We start from the raw sequence: 22,255 nt of genomic DNA, 5'->3' as shown, positions 1-22,255 counted from the left end.
GCTATACACGCAGCCGACGACGGGCAATTATGGACGCAGTGGAGAAGGGAATGTGTGATGTAATATGTAAAATGAAAATAAAGAATACAATTTTAAAACGTAGCAAGTCGTCTTTTATTTATTTTTCCTTCGTACTACGCACAAATTTCATAATGACTTAGTACACTACTGGCCTTAAAATTGCTACACCAAGAAGAAATGCAGATGATAAACGGGTATTCATTGGACAAATATATTCTACTAGAACTGACATGTGATTACATTTTCACGCAATTTGGGTGCATAGATCCTGAGAAATCAGTACCCAGAACAACCACCTCTGGCCGTAATAACGGCCTTGATACGCCTGGGCATTGAGTCAAACAGAACTTGGATGGCGTGTACAGGTACAGCTGCCCATGCAGGTTCAACACGATATCACAGTTCATCAACACTAGTGACTGACGTATTGTGACGAGCCAGTTGCTCGGCCACCATTGACCAGAAGTTTTCAATTGGTGAGAGATCTGGAGAAAGGCCCGTACAGGACCTGCAATATGCAGTCGTACATTATCCTGCTGAAATGTAGGATTTCGCAGGGAACGAATGAAGGGTCGTAACACATCTGAAATGTAACGTCCACTGTTCAAAGTGTAACACATCTGAAATGTAACGTCCACTGTTCAAAGTGTTGTCAATGCGAACAAGAGGTGACCGAGACGTGTAACCCCAAACACGTATGCTACCATCATGATGCTGTAAGCAGAACCTGAATTCATCCGAAAAAATGACGTTTTGCCATTCGTGCATCTAGGTTCGTCCCTGAGTACACCATTGCAGGCTCCTGTCTGTGATGCAGCGTCAAGGGTAACCGCAGCCATGGTCTCCGACCTGATAGTCCATGCTGCTGCAAACGTCGTCGAACTGTTCGTGTAGATGGTTGTTGTCTTGCAAACGTCCCCATCTGTTGACTCAGGGATCGAGACGCAGCTGCACGATCCGTTACAGCCATGCGGATAAGATGCCTGTCATCTCGACTGCCAGTGATACGAGGTCGTTGGGATCCAGCACGGCGTTCCGTATTACCCTCTTAAACCCACCGATTCCATATTCTGCTAACAGTCATTGGATCTCGACCAACGCGAGCAGCAATGTCGCGATACGACAAACCGCAATCGCTATAGGCAACAATCCGACTTTTATCAAAGTCGGAAACGTGATGGTACGAAATTTCTCCTCCTTACACGAGGCATCACAACAGCGTTTCACCAGGCAACGCCGGTCAACTGCTGTTTGTGTATGAGAAATCGGATGGAAACTTTCCCCATGTCAGGACGTTGTAGGTGTCGCCAGCGGCGCAAACCTTGTGTGAATGCTCTGAAAAGCTAATCATTTGCATATCACAGCATCTTTTTCCTGTCGGTTAAATTTCGCGTCTGTAGCACGTCATCTTCGTGGTGTAGCAATTTTAATGGCCAGTAGTATACTTCTATTTTATGCTAAATTTTTGTCACGTATTATAAAATTTGTGTAACTAATCTACGCTTTTCGTATCTACATTGTTAAAAAGATGACTATACTTCAATTACTATGAAAAAATCAAATTGGGCTGAAAGAAAAAATTCTACACAAAAAATAAAAAAGAATGACTCTGAGCACTACGGGACTCAACTGCTGAGGTCATAAGTCCCCTTGAACTTAGAACTGCTTAAACCTAACCAACCTGAGGACATCACACACACCCATGTCCGAGGCAGGATTCGAACCTGCAACCGTAGCGGTCACGCGGTTCCAGACTGTAGCGCCTAGAACCGCTCGGCCACTCTGGCTGGAAAATGCTACTCCTCTGTCAGTTTTAAAAATATTTGGCTGAATGAATTTTGTTATTATATTCCGTGATAACTAACAACTCCACCCACGGGTTTGAAAAAATAAAGAGTTTTTTTCAAAAGTCAAAAATTCGAAAGCGATGAAAATAATTTTGTTTAGCATATTGGATTTACCCACTGAATTCTGTATTCCGAGATACGTTATGAAATAAAGTTCTTTGTAACTGGGATGAAATCTCACCAATTTAATCATATGAAGGATGAACTAAGGTTTTTATTTCTTTGTTTTCTATCTGCACCGTAATTAAGTGGAAAAAATCACAATATTAATTTCAAATACTACGGTAAATCAATACTTTTGCAAAGTGCAGTAATGTGTAATTGGTAGTTTTTGCAAGCAGTCGTCCTATGTGCTCAAGCAATGAGCGAAATCTGTTTTCCAAAGTTGATAAATTAGAGATCCTAAACCTAGATTCCTTTCGTTTCATGGCTCTTCTAGGCACCATACCAATCCCTTCTTTATCATCGGGTAATATAATTCGACTAAACGGACTATGTCGACAAGTGTGACAGTAAACAAAATGTCACATTAGACAAAGTAAAGAACTTACAATAATGACTACCGGTACCAAAGAGAGATGTAACACTGTTGCAATGTGAAGTGCAGTGAAGAAGCCCATGTTGACCACAAACAGATCTCCTCAGACACTAACTGCTATTGACAGAACAAAGTAAATGGGCCTCTGCTTTCACTGATATGGACTCTTGTCGCAGAAAATATCTTTGTGGACACCTCCTTCTCCAGCTATAACGGTACCAAGACGTTTTATTTCTGATAACAGACTGATGAAAAGCTGTCATACCGCTTATCTGCGATAACTTTAGTAGAATTATCGTCTCTTCTCATTCCTGATGGGTCTCTCATAATTTTCAATCACTCAGCTGACAAGGTATTGCAGTACGTTATCACATCACACCATTTTCCTCTTAAGATATTTATCGAAAACTTGTAGTGTAATCCACCATTATAAAAGAGTATTTTATCTGCGGTAAAAATGATGGTATTATACAAGTGAACTGAAGTGGTTTAACTACAAAAATAGCATCGTAGAAAGCTGACCGGATTGGCCGAGCGGTTCTGGAATCGCGCGACCGCTACGGTTGCAGGTTCGAATCCTGCCTCGGACATGGGTGTGTGTCTTGTCCTTAGGTTAGTTAGGTTTAAGTAGTTCTAAGTTCTAGGGGACTGATGACCTTAGAAGTTAAGTCCCATAGTGCTCAGAGCCATAGCAACGTAGAAAGAAAAATTTAGATGCGAAACTTCGTTTTCTCTGTGATTTCTGACTGTAATATGCCTTTCGTCCAAATTTTCGCTAAGTACATTGCAACAAGGAAGCAAACAAACTATTGAGTGTCTCACTTGCTTAAAGGGATATATGCCTGAAAAGTGGTGACCGAAATATCGAACTTACTGAACAATGTGGTAGAGTGATTATCACAGTACACATATATTATGGAGCAGCTGGATACCATCACCATCTGGACGTTCCGATGCACATTAAACAATCACTTTATCGTTTATATTACAAAATACGACCGATTTGCCTCTACGTTTTCCGGAGTTAGAGTTTCTGCTTATTTTTAACAAATACTGACCCATGTGAACTTAAAACTTAGTATTTGTTTCACAGTTTCATTCCAGTTATTACTTTAACTAATTTGGGTAATTTGTTTTAGTTTGGTTAATAAGCAGCCACTGAAATTTTAATTTGGCATTTTTAGAACTTATCTGACCACCTCAGCCAAACTGTTACTTACTTAGCCAGTTATATGATCAGTGAATCACTTTGCTTGATATAACGTAATAACATTCAATGAGTCAGTTTACGGAATAGTAACGTAATTGGAGTTCAAATAGTGCTGCATGCTGACAGTCTCTAGATGAGTTCACATAGCAAAAACACAGTATTTGGTTTACTAACATAAGTAAGAATGTAACACCTGCAAGACTACGCTACGCTTGCGATATGTTTTGGAAGGCGACAGGCGACTATAGGGTACTGCGCTGACAGCAATCACTTTAACTAGTATACCTTCCACTTGATTACCTGCCACATGCGTCTACTAAATTGATTTCAACGTTTGACTGTGTTTGTTGTTGATAGCCTGCAATAGAGGTCATCACATTTATTAGAATGTAATTGAGTGTGAATGCTGAAATAATGTTAAGGAAATGGTGGCCCTATTGTTGCTTTAGTCAATTGTTGATGGGTGGTTAATATACCAACACGGCAGTGATATTTTATATAAGTTATGGCACAAGTTTATTGATTAAAAATGGGACAAAAAACACACGTTAAGCTTATTGACAAAACACAACATGAACTGATGGCAGAACAAATATGTAAAAAAACAGTTAACACTCCCCCGAATGGCGGGTGTTTGGCCAAGGCTAACGTTTGTCTGACTGAACTATTCACTCTGGCTCAAAATATGGATAACGCAATCTGAAATTATAGAACTGACTTTGACGGATTTATTCAACACAGAAGTTATTCTACGGTGGTGCAGCTGAGAACAAGTTGTTTGCTCTAACAACCCGGAGCAGCCATGCAATCCCATTTTTCTCGATGTGCGCCGCTGTCTCAGGTGACATCATGGTTCAAGCACCTGCAGAGCAGTGAAGTGCGACGCCTGTAATTCCCCATCGCATGCATGAAATATGCAAAGTCGCGGCTGGCGATATGTTAGATAGATCGCAATTATTCTCTAATGAAGCCCTTCAATCTCGGCAGATTCTAGCGTGTTATACTCCCTTTCGCCGGTCATCCCAGGGACAAGTTTGAAACACTTGAACGGCAGTGTGCATAAGGAGATCAAACGTCTAGGAGGCAGACATGTCACGAATGACATTACACTTGGCCCAGCGAGTTGGGTGAGAAGACTGAGGTCTAAACTGTCGGTACAGCTAAGTCCGGACCACGAGCTCCCCTGTCAAGACCTGTGCTAGTGCCAAGTCACACTCAGAACATAAATCAAGACCACAATCCTCTCCAGATGTGAATCGGGACCAGAAGACCCATTCCAGTCCGAGTTTGAATCGGAAGTCCAAGTTTCTCCTCCCATAATTTTCCATCAAGCCCTAGTAAACACCACAAAAGCACTTCTGCAATCATCCTCACAGCGGCTTCTACCAGTCACAAGACTCCACGAGCTCCGTGGCACCCATATAACTCGTCTGCTCTACTCAGTGGGCAATTCTAATCAAAGTTAACAATGTTTTTCTCTTTTCAGGAGAAGCTGCCAGTTCCTGACACGCAAATTCCCACGCAGAAAGGTGGAGATGTTGTGATCCAGACTTGTTTTTTACAAGTCCACTTTAGGCCGCGTGTTTTGAGTTTCTGTACAGGTCTAAAGTGACCAACACATTTATCATGGATATCATTACCAGGATGGCCTGAACGTTACTGCATATCTGACCAGAGCCCTACCTAAACTAAGAGAAGTGCTTTTCTGCCCCAACATAATCATTTCAGGGCTGCCATAAATGTTGCGTTCCTTCTAAAATTATTTTGAAGGCTTGATGTTTCCCAAAAAATTCTGCAGGCAGACGGACGGCACCACCTGACGGCTTTCTCGATAGCTTCCAGTCCATGTTAAACATGGAAACGCTGGCCGCTGTGGCCGAGCGCTGTTGATACGGTCGCCGGTTCGAATCCTGCCTCGGGCGTGGATGTGTGTGATGTCCTTAGGTTAGTCAGGTTTAAGTAGTTCCAAGTTCTAGGGGACTGATGACCTCAGATGTTAAGTTCCAAAGTGCTTGGAGCCATTTTTGAACATGGAACTCGCGAATTTTTATGACCGCCGTTGCTGTTCACAAAGGGCATTTACAATACAGGCATAAAGAATTGTTTTTGAGACCTATATTTCTCTAGTACTCCTTGCCCCTGTTATGGCAAGAGGCGCCGTACAGGTAGGTCCAGGTAGGCCGTTTTTCGCCTATTCTATGAACGCATTGTTTGCACACTGTGAAAGGTGGCTACACTGAGCCACAGCGCCAGAGATCGCGCCAGAGAGTATTGTTCCGCCGCCTCCACTGGCAGTGATTATTGAGAGGTAGCGGCAGGCAGTTCTTGCCGAGAAGTTGTGGTGGGCTCTGCTTGTCGTGAAGTCGGAGTGGATATGTGGTAGTAGGGAGTGTTTGTTCCATGTTTTATGCAGTTATTTGATGGGAGAGATAGCAGATGTTATTCTAATGAAGATATTGTAATGATCAGAGTGCATTTCGTCAATATATATGAAGGTAAAAACCACTATGTTCTTTTATTATTTGTGTGTCTCAAATAATGCATCATTACAGGTTCAGTCAACAAAGCATCTGGCTTGTGTTCTTGTATTAGAGTGTAATTCTGCTTTCCTTACGCAATTATCGTATTTCTAATTTTCTTTTATCACGTCAGTATAATTGGTATTTAAAAATTCTTGTCTTGTTGAAGAAGAACCGTGCCAGATGTGTACGTTGAGTCACACTTCCACATACAGAACAGTTATACTTGTGCTTTGGTTTTGTAGGTTTTATAGTTGCAGGGGACTTAATTAATTAACTGTGTTTATGAAAATTTTCATTTCATTCTTTGTTGTTGTTCTTTGCAGTCAGATTGCGTAATAATTCTAGTCAGGGCCAACCGTTTACGAGACACAGCGTAATCGGACTTACAGCTACTAAAAACTAAAAAATAATTTCATTTTATTTAATTAAGCCCCCATGCAACTGGTGCTAGAGATTCTTGCGTCCAGTATTCTGTCCCCAGTAAGTACTTCGAGATGTTCCTTTCCCTAACAGCTGCACATGGTTTTCAACCCCCAAACGTCCACTGCAAGATTTACTGTTAAATGACCAAACTGCCTGCTTGTTCTCAACACCAGGAAAATAATTTTTGAAGGACAGCCACTATAAAGTTCCCACATGCATTAACAACATACACGTTCCAATCTGTGTCTGCTTATGCTGGTAAGCTTCCGGTCGTTTCACAAACACAATGTCTTATCGTGCTACTGAGTATGTAAAATAGTGAGACAGTGACTAGTCATGTATCTGCCAGGCATTTAATTCGTGCTGGTATCGTTGGAGGAGTGATGAAACGTTTTGATAACAGCGTATTTCACCCATTTATGATATGCAGAAAAATTTGAAGAAGCCTAGTAAAGTTAGATTTTTCTTCTTTTGGCACTGTACTTATGAATGCTACTATTATTTAGAACAAACTTCATGAAACAAAGCGTGTCCTTTGCTTCTGTAATTAAAACACCTAATTCTTTAAACCATTATGTACAAGGTGATAGAGACTACGCACCACTCTTTTGATATGCTTCTCTCCAATGGAAATTATCTTTCTTAAATATCAGTTAGCTCCGAAAACAATTTGATTTAATATTAATAAATGAAACTAAGAAAACATTGTTAACTTAAAGACTGGTCGCTATCCAAGTCTTACACTAATACGAAGAACAAAAGTGACACAACTCGTTTATTCAATAAGCTGTAAAATGTATATTTCTTTTTTTAAATTTAAATTCTCGTGTGTATGTGTACCCTATCGTTTTTGGTTTTTGTCTTCATTTGTATCTCGTGCTCCCACTTTAGATTTTACACCAGTGTTGTACCATCAGATGTGCAGGAACGGAATATACTTTGGTTTCTTAAAGTTCAGATGGGTCATTTGCTGAAAAACAGCCAATAAACCATCTATCCATATTATATGCAGTTCCCTCCATCATGCTCTGTCTATTAGGATTAGTTATAATACCTGTGTCATCTGAAAGAAGCACCGACTTTACACCAACTGTAATTAATGGAGGATCAATAGCATAAGTGAGGAGAAACAGAGGAATATTGTACTTGGTGGAACTCGATTAATAATTCCCCCAGTCAAAATACAGTGACGGAATAAAAATTGCAGTACCAAACAATAATTAATGTAGATTATCAGGTTACCTTCCATTAGGAAAGTGGTTGCATTCAGCGATTGTTACGTAATTTATAAATGATAGAGTGTAGCAATCAGTCGTCTTTTTTTCTCGGGTTTTATTACGCAAATCCAGATTTCGGCTAGTGCCTAGCCATTATCAATGCACTGTTTTTTAATCTCGATGCATGTTAGTTCCCCGTTGTTCGGGCGTCAGTCACAGTTCTTTGAAAAAAATAAAATAAAAAGGACGACTTATTGCTGTGCTCTGACATTTATAAATTAATGTAGAGTTGCCAAATTTCGGGAATATATTTGTCTAGGCAGCATATTAAAGTGATTAATACTGCAAGGTCACAGGTTAATGTAAGTGCGAAATAATCATTGCAAATATGAAATGCTGGTATATTAATAAGCGATGTAACCGCCAGAATGTTGAATGCAAACTTGCATACATGCATGCGTTGTGTTGTATAGGTACTGCATGTCACTTTGTGGGATGGCGTTCCATACCTGTTGCACTTGGTCGTTCGGTGCCGGGACGTTTAATGCTGTTTGTGGATGACGCTGGTATTCTCGTCCGACGATGCCCCATATGTGATCGACTGGAGACAGCTTTGGTGGTCGAGCAGGCCAAAGCAACATGTCGACACTCTATAGATGATGTTGGGTTACAACAGCGGTATTTGGGCGAGCGTCATGGTGTGGGAAAACACTCCTTGGAGTGCTGTTCATGAACGGCAGCAGAACAGATAGAATCAGCAGACTGACTTACACATTTGCAGTCACGGTGCGCAGGATAGTCACAAGAGCGCTCCCGGTGTCACACAAAATCGCACCACAGACCACAACAGCAGATGTAGGTCCAGTTTGTCTAACAGGCAGACTGGTTAGTTTTGGCCCTTCAATTAGCCTCCTTCAAACCAACACACGGCCACCACTGGCAGCGAGGCAGAACCAACTTTCATCAGAAAACACAAAGACCTCCACCGTGACTTCCAACGAGCTCTCGCTTGACACCACTGACGTCGCAAATGGCGGTGGTTTCGGGTCAGTGGAATGCATGCTATAGGGCATGTCCCTGAAGTAATAACAGTTATAACAGTTCGTAGTGTCACTGTGGCGCCATTTGCTAGTCAGCTGCTGCAACAGACGCAGTGCGATGCGCCCGAGCTAAACCCCGAACGCGAAGGTTTTCCCTCTCGGCCATGTAGCCGTCTGGCGCCCAGTACTGCCAGCAATCATGTGCAGTGGCTGCATTCCTGCCATGTAATTCTGCAGTATCGCAAAAGGAACATCCAGCTTCTCCTTGCCCTATTACACGATCTCGTTTCAACTCAGCGAGGCGTTGATAATGGCGTCTGTGTTGCCTTAAGGGTATTCTTGACTAACATCAACTCACCACGTCCAGTCTCAAGGATATATAACGCCAGCGACCATTAAAACGTGTATTTAAGGCAAATTTGAGTCGTATCCTCATAGTAGCGGTAACAGCGTCACCCTTAAGCAACTGTCGTGAAATTGGAATAGATATCATCTTTCAGATGTAGAAGCATACCCACCAAGTTTCGTTTATGTTGCATAACTCCTTTTTGGTCTTGCGATTTTTTTTTTCCATGTGAGTAAGTACCCTGTCTGCAGTTTATCAATGACATAGTACCTCTTTCTGCTCTCTTTTTGGTAAGCATGAGAAGAGCCACATACTATTTTTACCGTCAGTTCCATAAAAACTGGTTTATGTAACTTGTGATGTACACAATCAAATTTTCTGTATATGCAGCAAAAAATACCGACTGGTACTGTTTTGGCATTTAATGATTGTAAAATTTTGTGAATCAATGCAACAATTTTATTACGTCTTTGTATACCGAATCAATTAATCAACGATGTTTCATTCAAATACTATCTACTCGTCGTTCACAAGTCGTTGCTAAACTTAGGATAACCCGGCAAGTAATGTGTGGATATATGAGGCATATAGCGGTGTTTTAAAAGTACTTGTAAGTAATGTCTGCATTAAATATTACGAAACTCTTACAAGTAGATCGTTTAATAAATTTAACGATTTGGCATTTGAAGAAAAGTGTAAATTAGATGTTTTCGCGAGTGGGGAGGTAGCATGATGTCTTGAGAGAAACAATAACTACTCTTTGACAGCGATCTCAGCCTCGAAGATTGACGTCAGCCGTTGAAAAGGTCAGTTAATGTATTTGTAAACATATAACTTTTTGTGAATTGAGAGGGAAATGCATAATAACGGTCTTCAAATTGCTTTAAAATTTCACTGCAGTCCGAAATGTTGCCAGAAGTAGAAGAATACCTTTAAGGAAATACTCTAATTTTACCATCATCTCAGCATTTATAAGTTTGTAAATTAAAATAAAGAAGAAGAGAAAGAATCAGCTGGAATCATATGGCGGTAAATGTAAGCTTTTATTAAAGTGAGACTGGTGAAAACCGTTTCGTGGTCCGAGTGAAGGATCACGAAATATTTGAATTTTAATTGTGCTGAATGATCAACTTTCATGGAAGCTGCTAGCACCCACTCATAGCCATTTCCATGGAGATGGGCAAATGAGCATGGTGAGAATTCAAACTTAGGTGTCAGGAAGGTCGAAGGCTGATGTGACAATACTAATGGTGACTGAAATAAAAAGAGAGTTTTCAGGGGCGGACATCCCTCTGCTGCGACCGGTCGAACAGTCCAAGGGATTGCAGAAGGCGAAAAGAGAATAAATCTATGATAAAACAACGCACTGTCATAATTAGGGGTTACGAGAAATCATATCATGAACGATTTTGCGAGTGTGTCTACTGGAGCCATCGATGGAAGCTAGTATATAATAATAGAAGCGTTAATATTTCTAAAGTTGATGGTCTGGCATCATGGCAGCCCAGTAAGGGTAGCTTAAGTGGGGGGTAGGGGAATCGGGGCGGGGGCTAAAGCGCCCTTAGAGAGAAGCCGGCTGGTACTGGGAAAAGTCGGACGTGCGGCGAACATCAGCTCTACCTCTGTGGCATAATAGGCTTTGTTTTTGCTGATGATGAGTTACCAAAGGGCAAATACGAGGGGAACTAACAGAGATGTTTCAAACATACGCATCTTATTTCTCACAATGTGCACTAATATGAATTCAATTTGCAGGATGTAAATATTGAACCAAGTAACACAGTTAAAATAGTATACGAGTTTCAGTACAGCTACAGCAAAATACACAGTAATCTAGGAAACGTTTATGCCTTTATCTCAGGTACAGACGACAATCTTTTACGTAGAAAATTACATTATTTCCAGATTCATTTTATGTCCTGCTCCACGTAACGTTATTCTGAGACCCATACGAAACAGGTCAACAGGTCTATGGAAAATATTTGCTTACGCTAAGTGTGTTTTATCTTCATTGGGCCGGCCGGAGTGGCCGTGCGGTTCTAGACTCTACAGTCTGGAGCCGCGAGACCGCTACGGTCGCAGGTTCGAATCCTGCCTCGGGCATGGATGTTTGTGATGTCCTTAGGTTAGTTAGGTTTAAGTAGTTCTAAGTTCTAGGGGACTGATGACCTCAGAAGTTGAGTCCCATAGTGCTCAGAGCCATTTGGACGATTTTTTTTCTTCACTGGATATACTCGTTCTTATGCTTATTTCAGTGTGTATTTTTCTAACAACTCCAGCGTAGTCTTCCAACAAATATACCCTATTAGTGCAGTTTTGTATGTGGATAATGCTACCAGCAGCTTATTAGTAGTCGCTGTCAACAATTTTCTGTATTTATACCTATGAATGAGTGCATTTTTCGTCTGCTTGTAGCAATTGTTCCTTTGTGTCGTTGTAGATCACGACCAGTAGCCTTCCACAAAGCATTGTTAGGCTGCTAGGGCCATACTCAAATAGTAACAGACATTTTTTGAGTCTAATCAATCATTATTCAAGATGCATATGCTCACTTGTGTCCAACTAATTAATTAACACAGAGGACTCATGGAATAAGCAAATGTCAGTTTTACATGCCTGCAACACCTACAATAGCCTTAAGCTATTCATTGGTCTGATGTTCACTTTTAGGTGATGGAGCAGTAATCGCTGCTACAGTTTTTTGTGTGATAACTCTGTACATTCGGTGGTTGTTTTGTTATTCCAGGTAAGAGAATTCTTTTATGGTTGTTTTATTCTGGAGAACTGTACAATAATACCTTATGTTAATAGTCACTTTTAGTAGGCATAGTTGTAAATTCGTGTAGTAGGAGTCTTTAAGTATAATTACTAAAATATGGTCATTTAAGATTTGAGGGGACACTTTTGCTCTATATTGTACCTGCTGTTTGCCCATACTAAGATCAGGACATCTCGTCAGGTGAGAAAAGGATTGTTAAGTACAATTTAAAAAGGTAATGAAATAGTAGGGCTAATACTAAATGAAAAGAGGAATGTGGATATGCTTATAAGAACAAATTAGTGAATCCATTATCGTGACTAACATAGTATGGAGTGAAACTGAATTCTGAAACACAGTCGAGTTTTGTCCCTCCATGCAGGACATAGCAGTGCTGCTGAAGCCCTCGCAGTTTCTACAGAAGGCGCAGTTCGAGGCGTTTGAGTCACAAAAACGAGATTATCTGGAGTGGCGCGACATGGAGGTGGGCAGTCAGCTTCATCGCATAGTAACCACAACACCATCTGTAGGCCAACACTGCCAGTAGTTTGGAGGTATGACACAGTAATGGGGAGTCATCTGCACCAATGGGTAACCACAAGATCATCTGGAAGACAACGCTGGCGTCAGATGAGATGGCGTGACAGGGGAGTAGGGAACCAGATTCATTATGTGGTAACTACAGCATCACCTGAAGGCCAGCGTGGCCATCAGCTGAGATAGCGTGACTGAGGAGTGGAAAGTAGTGTGACAAGGGCGTGGGAAGTCAGTAGCACTAGGTGGTAGTCACAATATCATCTGGAGGCTGGAACTGCCTTCAGCTGACATGGCATGTGTATTGGAAAGTAAGCTGGTTTACCTGTATGGGTATATGCCTGTAATCCTTTGGAGACGAAAGAGATTCAAGCAGAACAGACTGGACGCCATAACATTGTCTTCAAAGAAAAAGAGGAGGTAAATAACTTAAAGTGTGAAACTATTATCTAATAATCCAATCCAATGATGTTTGGAAAGTGCTTCGCAGTGCATAAATTAGCTGACACCCACGCTCCCAAGCCAACTCACTGTTATTGTGCCTCATGTGCGGCTTCAGCTAATTTCTATCGTAATTATTATTCTCAAATTGTTAATCAATCACTAGATATGACATGGTAATGGGAATCAGATGCAATGAGTAGTCACAACAACATCATTTGCAAATCAATGCTGCTATCAGCTGACATGATGTGACAGAGGTGTGGGTAGTCTTTTGCAGCGAGTGGTAACTACAGCATCATCTAGAGGACAGCACTGCTGTCAGCAAGATTAGGACGAGATGGGAGTCCACAGTGAGCTCAACGAATGGTATCCATAGTACCATCTGGAGGCCAGTGCTGATATCTAATGGGCTGATGAATACGGGAATGTGCAGTCAGTCGTGCTAACCACAAGATCGACTGAAGCCAATGTTGCGATCAGCTTGGATTTCCTGAAAAAGGAGTGGGGTTTCATCTGCACCGAACAGAAACCATAACATTATGTGAAGATAAGCGTTGCCATTAGCTGAGGTGGCGTGACATAACAGAGGGGAGTCAGCTACTCCGAGCACTAACCACAACTCCTTGTTGAGAACAGCACTGCTGTGAGCTGCAGTAGCATGATGGGATACAGTTAGCCACTTTCATCAAGGGGAAACTACAACTTAATCTGGACCACAGCACTACTCTCAGGGGCTGTGACATGACACAGGAGTGTGGACATAGATGCCTGAGTGGTAACCACAATATCAACTGGAGGCCAGCATTGCCAACAGGTGACATGATGGACAGGGGTAGGAGGTCAGCTGCACTGAGTGGTATGAACAAAATCATCTGGATTCCAGCTCTGCCATCAGATGGGTTGGCGTGACGTGGGAATCAGCTGCACCGACTGGTAACCTCAAAAACATCTGGACATCACAGCTTCCCTAAGCTGATTTAGAGTGTTGGAGAAGTGGGTTGGAAATTGCATGGAGTAGCATCTGTAGATACCTCAGCAGGGGAGCAGTGCTGTTGGCTGGTTTGGCGTGACATGAGTGTGAAGAGGCAGCTGGATTAAGTGCCGTCCACAGCATCATGTGCAGACAAGAGCTACCATCAGCTGAGATGGTGTGACCGAGTGAGAACCACGTCATCATGTGGAGGTGACACAGCCTTCAACTGGAGTGAAATGATGTAGGAATGGGGAATCAGTTGCACCAAATTGTGACCACATTATCTTGATGCTAGTGCTGCTGTCAGCTAAGAAGGCGTGCTGTGAGTTTAGCAGTCAGATGTACTGAAGAGCAACCATAACATAATCTTGAGACCTGCACTGTATCAGCTCAGATATAGTTACAAGGGGCCGGACAGACTGGTTACTTGAGTGGTAACCTCAACAACCAGTGTATTCCACTGCTGATGTAAGCTTAAATGGCATGAAAAGCGAGTGGATAATTAGCTGCACCAAATGATAACCGCAACATCATTTGGAGGCCAACGCTGTCGCCATCTGGGATGGTATGACAGGGGAGTGGGAAGAAAGCTTCACTGACTGGTAAACATTACATCGTCAGGAGGGCAACACCACTGTCAGTTGGGATGGCATGAAAGCGAAGGGTAAATCAGTTGCAATGAGTGATAACCACCATCATCTGGAGGCCAGTACTGCCATTAGCTGGTGTGGTGCAACATGGGAGTTCGGGGTCAGCTGCACCAAGTGGTATCGTCCACATCATTGGAGTCCATAGCTGCTGTTCTTTGAGATAGCGTGATGATGGGTTGTTGAGTCAGCTGCACTCACTGTAACCACAATATTATCTACAGTTCACCACTGCCGACAGCTAGAGAGGCATGCCATTGGAGTGGGCATTCAGCTGCACTGATGGATAACCACAGAATCATCTAGAGGCCAGTGTTGAAGTCAGCTGAGGTGGCATGATATGAGGCGTTTGAAGTGTCTGGCGATGACTTGCTCCACCCCCAGCCAGGTGCAGAAACTCGAGTTCCAGAACCATAAGGTATAGCTGGTAGCTGATAGATCAGCAATTATCTGATAGTGCTGCCTAGTGAGAGCGAAGCTGCTCGGACCAACAATAGACTTTCAGCTGGCATGGAGTCCAGAAAACAGTTTAAGTTCAAGTACAAGATGTGCTGATGGCTGAGCGACAAGCATTTATGCGAAGTGTTCTGTCCACCTGTGTTGTCACGTATGTAAGTACAGCAGTGTAGCGTTGAGCCATGGCACATTGCCACTACAGCAGACTGCGGCATTACAGAATGCTGCACCAACAGTATTTTAGCACCCAGCTGAAAATTGTGGTAGGTGCCTCACGCTAACACTCTTCAACAAGTTGCGAACTATGGTATGTGGCTGATGCAACAACACCTAATTTACACTATACTGCCTCCACTATTCCATCTCTCAAGACCACTCATTCGTCTTCTACAGTGTTACTTACATCACTCCAAGTCAATTGTGGCCTAATGCTCCCTTCGAAAGCTTCAATAATCTATGGTTCTTTCAAATTATCAAAGTTCCGTTTCCCCTGTAACCCATCTTTCAACAAATTCATCAGTTCTGATCTGCAGTTCATTGACAAAAAATTATGGCCAGAGGCCAAAATAGTTCCTGGAATGTTTTGCAGTTTAAAATCTGGTTTTGAAATCTCTGCTTTACCGTTGTTATTGTTGTTGTTGTTATTCACCTCCGAATAACTATTGCAACTTACATCCTTCTGAATCTGCTAATGTATTCATCTCCTGGTCTCGCTCCACGATTTCTACTCCCTTCCCTCCCCCCGCCTAGTTACCTCCAACACTAAATTGGTGATCCAGTGATGACTCAGATTGTATTCTACCAACTGAACCCTTCCTCTCATTAGGTTGTGTCACAAATTTATTTGCTCCCAGTTGTGTTCAATACCTCCTCATTATGTGATCCAACCACCTATTCTTCAGCATTCTTCTCTAGCACCAAATTTCAAAAGCTTCTGTTCTCTTTTCATCTAAACTGTTTATCGTCCAAATTCCATACACAGACTTTCACAAAAGACTTCTAAACACTTAAATCTATTTTCGGTGTCAGCAAGTTTCTGTTCTTCATAAACGTTTGTCTTACCGTTACCAGACTCAATTTCATATAATCTCTTCTGTAGTATTGTTACTGTCCAGATAGCAAACCTAATCTCCTACTTTAAGTGTCTCGTTTCCTAATACCTTATCTTGGTATTAAAATTTGATTTAAATTTTGAACGTGAATCAATAGCACATTTACCAAGCAATGGAACAGTTGTTTGTCATTAATAATAAACGTGGTATCTATAAACATTTAGGTACTAAACTGGCTCACAGGGATTGATGACGTAGTTATTTTCTCTGTACCTGCATTTTGTTTAAACGTTAAGTATCCTGCTCTGAAAATATCGTAGAGCATCTCAGAACGAAGACTAACTGAAACCTTAAGAAATCTACTACTCCACAATAGTAACTAAACATTGTTATAGCATGAATTTATTTTTGCAGTTCAGTAAATAAGGATACTTTGAAATGTTGCAGCACTAGGGAAACGATCCTGTATTAGTACAATGACTAAGGATTAATTATGGTTCTCCACACAAAGTAGAACTAAAAGCGGTTATTAAGTGCAGATAAAGCAATTAAATTTTCCCTTCTAGGTTACAGTACTCAACTTCAACTTGACTTTACGATAAAGTTAGTGGCTGCGGCGAGCATCTACAGCTAAGATAAAGGCGGCAAACGTATTCATGGATCTTGAAGTCTAAAAGGTTCTGAACATTATCTTCTTGGAGCGGGATTTTTGTGATTCAAAGCCAGCCAATAAATGCCATGAATAATTATCCAGTAGTGTTCCACATCTGAGGCAATTTTTCTGGCAATCTACACTCCTGGAAATGGAAAAAAGAACACATTGACACCGGTGTGTCAGACCCACCATACTTGCTCCGGACACTGCGAGAGGGCTGTACAAGCAATGATCACACGCACGGCACAGCGGACACACCAGGAACCGCGGTGTTGGCCGTCGAATGGCGCTAGCTGCGCAGCATTTGTGCACCGCCGCCGTCAGTGTCAGCCAGTTTGCCGTGGCATACGGAGCTCCATCGCAGTCTTTAACACTGGTAGCATGCCGCGACAGCGTGGACGTGAACCGTATGTGCAGTTGACGGACTTTGAGCGAGGGCGTATAGTGGGCATGCGGGAGGCCGGGTGACCGTACCGCCGAATTGCTCAACACGTGGGGCGTGAGATCTCCACAGTACATCGATGTTGTCGCCAGTGGTCGGCGGAAGGTGCACGTGCCCGTCGACCTGGGACCGGACCGCAGCGACGCACGGATGCACGCCAAGACCTTAGGATCCTACGCAGTGCCGTAGGGGACCGCACCGCCACTTCCCAGCAAATTAGGGACACTGTTGCTCCTGGGGTATCGGCGAGGACCATTCGCAACCGTCTCCATGAAGCTGGGCTACGGTCCCGCACACCGTTAGGCCGTCTTCCGCTCACGCCCCAACATCGTGCAGCCCGCCTCCAGTGGTGTCGCGACAGGCGTGAATGGAGGGACGAATGGAGACGTGTCGTCTTCAGCGATGAGAGTCGCTTCTGCCTTGGTGCCAATGATGGTCGTATGCGTGTTTGGCGCCGTGCAGGTGAGCGCCACAATCAGGACTGCATACGACCGAGGCACACAGGGCCAACACCCGGCATCATGGTGTGGGGAGCGATCTCCTACACTGGCCGTACACCACTGGTGATCGTCGAGGGGACACTGAATAGTGCACGGTACATCCAAACCGTCATCGAACCCATCGTTATGCCATTCCTAGACCGGCAAGGGAACTTGCTGTTCCAACTGGACAGTGCACGTCCGCATGTATCCCGTGCCACCCAATGTGCTCTAGAAGGTGTAAGTCAACTACCCTGGCCAGCAAGATCTCCAGAACTGTCCCCCATTGAGCATGTTTGGGACTGGATGAAGCGTCGTCTCACGCGGTCTGCACGTCCAGCACGAACGCTGGTCCAACTGAGGCGCCAGGTGGAAATGGCATGGCAAGCCGTTCCACAGGACTACATCCAGCATCTCTACGATCGACTCCATGGGAGAATAGCAGCCTGCATTGCTGCGAAAGGTGGATATACACTGTACTAGTGCCGACATTGTGCATGCTCTGTTGCCTGTGTCTATGTTCCTGTGGTTCTGTCAGTGTGATCATGTGATGGATCTGACCCCAGGAATGTGTCAATAAAGTTTCCCCTTCCTGGGACAATGAATTCACGGTGTTCTTATTTCAATTTCCAGGAGTGTATTTGAAACACGATTGTTGCTATGTTCACTTAGCAGAAGAATGTGATGCCCATTTCTAATGCTGGCTGTCTCTTATGTCCCTTTCGCTATTTAGTTTTTTACTTATAAGGCTGTATCTCATTATTTAATGCAGTTCTTTCGGTACCATTCCATTTCATGGAACATCTACTTCATTACATATACAATTAGATCATTAAGGATCTGTAACTTACAGATGCGTATTAATAAAATGACAAGTTGAAAGGTGGCTACACTGCGCCACTGCGAAAGAGATTGCGCCAATGAGTATTATTAAGCCGCCTCCACAGTACTTGGAGAGAACTCGTAGAAGTCAGTGCCTGTTAAGAACTCGTAGCAGTCAGTGCCTGTCGAGGACTCGGGGTAGTCTGTGCTGAGATGTTGTAGCAGAGAGTGTTTGTTGAGATGTGCTATTAGGCAGTGCTTGCTGAGATGTGATATTGGAGAGTTCTGGTTGAGATATAATGTAAGGATTAGAATGATTTTCATCAATATAAATGAGGTAACTAACTCCGTTTTGTTTTTATTTCAGTGTCCTAAATAATGCGTCATTACAGGTTCAGTCAACAAAGCATCTGGCGTGTCTTCTTGTATTAGAGTGTAATTCTGCTTTCCTTATGCGATTATCGTATTTCCAATTTTCTTTCATCACGTCAGTATAATTGGTATTTAAAAATTCTTGTCTTGTTGAAGAAGAACCGTGCCAGATGTGTACGTTGAGTCACACTCCCACACACAGAACAATTACATTTGTGCTTGGGTTTTGCAGGTTTTATAGTTGCTGGGGACTTAATTAATTAATTGTGTTAACGAAAAATTTCATTTCATTCTTGTTGTTGTTCTTTGCAGTCAGATAGCGTCATAATACTAATCAGGGCCAACCGATTACGAGACACAGCGTAATCGGACATACAGCTACTAAAAACTAAAACTATTTTCAATCATATTTAATTAAGCCCCCATGCACGTGGCGACCGCTGCTTAGGATCGTCCCTTGGAATCTTCTGATTGTAAAAATAGTAGACCGTAGTATTGTTGTAGTAATTTGAGTTTAGTAATTGTAGTCTGTATTGCATGTGTAGATTTGGTAATTGTCATTCTTCTAATGGTATTTTTCAAAATTTAAATTGTTGTCTTGTCTATGGGTTAGACAATTTAGTGCAATTATTTCAATTGTTAGATTAATCGTGTTTGAGGGAAACGTTTCATGTAAATGGTATTGTTGGAGATAAGGAGTCATTGTGTGTAATTTTCGTACAGTGACGAGTTTCGTATATTTTGTAAATGATTACGCGATCAATGAAAAAGGCAAAAATGATGAATAGTGAGAATGACGAAATTGTTAACATGGCGAACTCGCCAACAGAGGAAAACAGTATCATGAATAATGAAGTGGAAAACAATTTAATAAGTCGGGAAGATAGTCCGGAACCATTTCAAAATTTTTCTCAATCAGAAAATTCACAGAATACGAGATTAACGATAGAAGATTCTGGAATAGCATCGAACACAGATAGCTTTACAGCTATGACGAAGGAAGCTGGTTTTGTGGGAAATGTTAGGGGCGAAAGGAATTTCGAACAAGTCAATATGGAGCAGTTGATGAGTGTAATATTAAATTTTCGATCTGAATTTAAAACAGAGATAGGAACAATGGGATCACAAATAGGAACAATTAAAACAGAGATGGTAACTCTACGATCTGAATTAAAAACTGATATGGGAACTTTGGAAACACGGTTAGACTCACGAATAGGGACATGTTTCAAAAATATGAAAGATGAATTAAAGAAAGAAATCAGAGAAGAAGTACAACCGATTTTGAATGCTCACAATAATAGATTAGTTGCAGTAGAAATTAGACAAAGGGAACAGGATAGAGAACAGGAAGAAAGAGATCGCGTGATAGTACAGAAATTTTCAGAGTTAAATTTACAACGTGCAAAAGATAAGGAAGAAATATTTGAGAGAATCGAGGAATCCGTACCGAATGACAGAATAAATAATCTAACACAACAATATGAACAGTTAACTACCAAATGTGTCAATACTGAAACCCGAGTCGCGACACTTACGGAAGACGTAAATAAACAGAAAGAACAAATAGGTGACTTATCGGAAAGAGTTGACGAGATTTCAGATAAATTGACAAATCTTAGTTTACATGGGGACAGAGATTCAGATGATACAGCACCATTGCCATTTGCAGAAACTGAAGAGTATCAGAACATAAATAAGCATGTTGAAAATCAGGGAAAATTTAATGAACGCGTTAAAAGGGAAGTTGAGGCATTACGAAAGCAAGTCAAACAAATTGAAGGCGAAATAGTAGGAAAGGACAGTAGAAGGAACTTAGAATCACAGATAGCAGAGGGGTATGAAGAAAGTAATTTATTTCATTTACGAGAAGCAACAAGAGAGCGCCAGGCGCGCGAACTTGACAATGATCGATATTCGACTGGGACAGACGCGGTAGGTCTTTGTCGCCACGAGGCGAAAACTTTGACTATAAACACTTTTTGACTGTTCGGATATTTAAGATCTTCCGCAACTCTAAGAATGACATACGTCCATGTGCATGGTTAGATCAATTTATGTACGCACTTCCACCAAATTGGCCACTAAGACATAAACTAGAAATTATGTGCAGCTATTAAAGTCCTCAGGGGATTCACTACTCTAAGTGAATATGTGCCGTAGCGAGCATAGGGCCCCGAGCTGTAGTGGCGCTATTTCCCTTTTAGTTTTCTGTACCGCTGCCTATTCTTTTACTATTCTTTGCATCTGTTAAACCAACTCTTCGACTATCAATCTATCTAGTGAGTAAGTAAACAATAACCGGATATGACTAATTTACCCAAAAGTGATTTCGGAAATTACCATGTGGAGTTACTGTACCTTCAGCAGCTTTCATTCGTAGCTTAAATGAAATTTTACCTGTTTATCTTCGTGACAATATTACTTCATATGTTGACGACATTCTTATTGCTAAACATTCTTGGAGTGAGCACAACAAAATTTTGGATTCATTATTACGTATTTTTGCAAGAGTTGGCATTACAGTGAACTTAGAAAAATCTGAATTTGGCCGTTCTCAGGTGAAATTTCTCGGTCACATTATTTCTACAGAAGGTATTCTTCCTGATCCAGAGAAACTAGATGCTATTCAGTTCGCAATGACATTCTTTTTAAACGAAAATCGGTCGACAACTCTGTTTGGTTAGTTTGTATTCCTGATCAGTGGGTTAATAAGCTGATTTGGTATACGCATTTCAGTTATGCACACTTTGGTCCCAGAAAATGCTTTCATAAATTACGAGAAAATTGCTTCTTCAGTAATATGGAAAAACGTATTCGATCTGTTCTTGCCAAATGCAAATTATGTCAGAAGGCCAAGCCGCCAACAGTTTCTCACAGAGCACCGTTGTTTCCTATCATTCCAGCGAAATTAAAGGAGATGGCTGCAGTCGATTTGTTCGGTCCAGTGGTTCGTTCTACTAATGGTTTTGCGTACATTTTCGTAGCAGTGGAGTTGACGTCAAAATATGTATGTTTTACACCTTTACGCAAAGCAACAGCTCGTTCAGTATCTAACGCTTTTATCAAACATTTTCTTAAAGAAGTTGGTCATGTTGATAAGGTTATATCAGATAATGGATCACAGTTTCGTTCTAAAATTTGGCTTCGTACTCTACAGCGTCGTAAAATTAAACCAATTTTCATTTCACTTTGTCACCCTCAATCTAACGCTTCAGAGAGATGGATGAAGGAAATCAATAAATTGTGTCGTCTTTATTGTCATCAGAATCACAGAACTTGGGATCAGTATCTTCATATTTTTCAAAACATTCTGAATGAACTCCCTAATGATTCAACTTCTTTACCGCCTATAATGATATTAAAAAACAAAGCTCCGACAAATCGCATATCTGAAATCGTTCCTTTTCCGCCTTCACGGAAACTGCGGCATTCTGAAGTTGTCAACCTGGCTCTA

Source organism: Schistocerca piceifrons, chromosome 2 (genome assembly GCF_021461385.2).
Source record: "Schistocerca piceifrons isolate TAMUIC-IGC-003096 chromosome 2, iqSchPice1.1, whole genome shotgun sequence".
Lineage (NCBI taxonomy): Eukaryota > Metazoa > Arthropoda > Insecta > Orthoptera > Acrididae > Schistocerca > Schistocerca piceifrons.
The sequence above is the reverse complement of the archived record's forward strand: the minus strand, read 5'-3'. Positions refer to the sequence as shown.